This window comes from Triticum urartu, unplaced genomic scaffold (genome assembly GCF_003073215.2).
Source record: "Triticum urartu cultivar G1812 unplaced genomic scaffold, Tu2.1 TuUngrouped_contig_5039, whole genome shotgun sequence".
NCBI lineage: Eukaryota > Viridiplantae > Streptophyta > Magnoliopsida > Poales > Poaceae > Triticum > Triticum urartu.
This window is the reverse complement of record NW_024115678.1, coordinates 5,045-8,504: the sequence shown is the minus strand read 5'-3', so window position 1 is coordinate 8,504 and position 3,460 is coordinate 5,045. Positions and strand designations below refer to the sequence as shown.

The window sequence follows — 3,460 nt, the reverse complement described above, 5'->3', positions numbered from 1 at the left end:
TAGGTTCAGTTTCAGGTGTCGTTTTCTTCAGTTTCGTCAGTTGGCAGATTTGTTAGTTAGAAGGTTTAGCTCCCAGGCTTAATGGAGTGGATGAGGATGGCGCATAGTCAATGAAGTTTCTGTAATCTGCATAAATAGAAGAGAATAAAGAGCAGAAAAGCCGCGGAAGTTTGTGCATCCCAAAACCTCTTCTTCTACCTCTCGTACTTTTGCTTTGAAAACGACATTAGTCAACAGTAGAAGTAAAAGAAACTGAAGCCACTGAAACTGAATTCCCTCGGAAAAAGAAATAAAAGCCACTGAAACTGAAGCACTTACACTGGAAAGCAATGTTTGCATTCTTCAGGAGCCTGCTTCACAAGAAAATACAGCTTGATTGGTTTAGCAGCCAAGACTAACACAGCGGAGGCCGTGTCCCGCTTAGTACAATTCATTTCACAATGAAAACCAAGTTCGAGCATTTATCATGAATAAGAAATATCCACGATATCCATTTGTTAAAATACTTGAAAATAATAATGTTAAGAGTACACCTTATCCTCCTCAACTCACTACCGTCTCAAAATACACATAATTGAAAAGGTTCACTAGTGACAATTAATCCATGAATCATACAACAGGTTCTCTAAACTGGAGCTTGAAGTGCAAGAGCATTATTTTAAGAAGACTTGCCCCAAACTCGGGAAGTGAATACGGACGTGCGAGGGTATCACCTTGTTGAATTTATAGCTAAGCGACGACGTCTCCTTGAATGTCCATTCCTGAAGCATGTGCTTGCACCTCACACACACAGGACTCTTGTATAGTCTTATGTTCTCCAGATTCACAGCTGCTTCCACGACATCTCTGGCAAATCGCACGAGTTTGTCTGCTGCATGAAACCTCCCATAGATACTGAGCTCTGTCAGGTTGTGGTGCTTGAAATCAGATGCAGATGGTTCCCACTCTAGTCCCTTGTCCTTCTCCTTGCAAACCACAGGCAACTCCCTCCGCTTCCCTGTTATCATTTCACATTGATGATTCCGCACCTGCATTCGGTCAGGTCAAAAAAAAATTTCCTAACTGGTCACACAAAGTTTGAACATCGAAAATGAGAATTGGAGAATCGGTACAAGAGTTCACCAAGATGTGTAGTTCCTTAAGGTTGGGTGCACCATGGAGTAAGAACATTGTCCAAGTCAGATCACACTCTTCAGCAATGTTAATCCAGTTCACAATCCTGAGTTTGTGGAACACCGGTAACAATTGTCTTCGACCTTCCGGTTTGACCCAAATCTGCAAAAGATGTAGTAATGTAGAATCATGTTAACCAAAAATAATGATTACAATCTCCCCACGACATGGCCAGCAAAACATATACACGTCGCTGACAACATTGAGGACCTTCACTAACCTTTTCGCTTTGGAAGTCCAAAGACAGCTTGCTTATGGCAGAGTTACCAAGCAACTCACTTAACTTGAGCATCTTGTGCCAAGTGAAAGCAACATTAATGATGGACACAGTCTGGAGCAGTGGGACATAGCCAAGACAGAAGGGGTCGTCCCGAGATCTAAACACATTAAATTTCAGCTTCGTGAGCTTTGGTGCCCACTTGAGATCAACCCTCTCAAGACGGCCACAGACAATCACTAGTTCACTGAAAATCTTGGGGAAGCAGAATTCTCTAGCGTGAGGCGTGCAAGACCACCAAATGCGTTTGGACACGAACCAAAGAATGACATGAACTGCTTTCCATATGTGAGCAGCTCATTCTTGGTACACTTTTTATGCACCTTCGTCAAGATTGTAAACTCAGCTGAATCAACCTTTTGTGTTGCTATGGTGTTGGCAACAGTCTGGCCAATTAAAATGGACTCATCTCCCAAGTAGAATTGCATGCGCAACAGGTGAATGGGGTACAGACTTCCAGCTCTCCTTTCCAGTATGCTCCTGGTTGCTTCCAGCACGGTGGTGTTGGCCCGAACTATATCATCTGGGGTTAACTTGCTCCAGTCTTCGTGCTTCGGCTCAAAAGAACCAGCCAATATAACAACTTTCGAGAGTATAGCAGGGATCTGCTTCCAACGTCTGGAGAGGACGGTGGTTCGTGCGACGTCAACGATACCAAGTCGCTCGACAATGTTGAGCAGAACGTCATCAGGCAACTTGCTGAGCCGATCATCTTGACTGTCCTCCTACATTTGATAAGGAAACAAATCAGAGTTGATTTCTTATTAGCATTATCATCATAGATGCCTGCGAAGCACAGATACGGACAAATCTGCCATTTCCAGGTACATAAGGCCGCTTATAGAGAGGATGATCCAGCTAGAGCTCAAAGGGTGACAACACCAACAACCATACACTAATTGGTAAGTATAACAATTCGTATAGCAGTTTCGATATTATATAATTTGTATATTTCCCACATAAAAATGCAATATTGATTATATATTCCCACCAAAACTAAAAGAAATACCACGAGTTCTGAACTTCTGCTTATGGTTCCTACTTACTATTATTCACCACCATGTAGTTTTCTTTGGCGGGTGATGTTGTAAGAGGACCTAGGTAAGGAAAGAGGATCAGGAGGAGGAACTAACCACCATGTTCGCCATCACCGGAGAGGTTTTGCGATGTCTCGGGACTTGCTGGCCTCCGGCGAATTCTAGTGACTGCCAGGGAGACCACCGCTTGGCAGGGGCAGAGCTAGCAATTGACAACAGGGACGGGGAAGGGCGGCGAGGCAAGCAGAGGCGGGGACGGGGCGGCCGCCGGCTGGGCGTGGGTGGGGCAGGGGCGTGGGTTGTTTTGGGTCAAAGTGTTACTGGGCCAAGATTTCTTTCTCCGGTCCATCGTATAGGCAGGAAAGTCGAAAGTCTTCTGATTTTTTTGTGATAAACATTGATGAAAGTTTTAGCTTCCTACAAATTTTCCTGATGAAATAACATTGGTGGAGGTCTGGACAAAAAAAATCAAAATTTATGCTCCAAAATGCTTCCAACAATAGTTTTCTCAGAGTATCGGTCTTTTTCAGACCTACATGAATGCCATGTCATCACAAAAATTTGCAGCAAGCTAAAACTTTCATCAATGTTTATAAAAAAAAATCAGAATTTGTTTACTATTATTTTGGATTTTATTGTTCATCAAGGAGCATGTGAGCTCGGATTCAAATACTCCGCGTGCAAGAAAATTATACTTTTCCCCCTCAAATCCATATAGATGGACCAAATTCCCCCCAAAGTCTAAAACCGGTTAAATCACACAACCCCCCCCCCCAAAAAAAAAAAACTCTGCAATACCGGATCAATAAGCCTCTCGAGTGGTTTTGGGAAGGATTACGGCCGATTTGACTATAGGTTGTTGACTTGTCATTTCACTGGTGCCCCGTGGCGCCATGTTCTTGATGAGCGAGCATCTCGTCGGGCAAGTAATGGCTCTGACCATTCATCCAAGATGAGGTTGTTGGCGCTAGTG

At 43.6% G+C, this 3,460-nt stretch overlaps 1 pseudogene; it reads right to left on the bottom strand.

Annotated features, from left to right (window-relative positions):
- Positions 1 to 460: 460 nt before the first annotated feature.
- On the bottom strand, positions 461 to 2,700 carry LOC125528686 (annotated as a pseudogene).
- Positions 2,701 to 3,460: the final 760 nt, after the last annotated feature.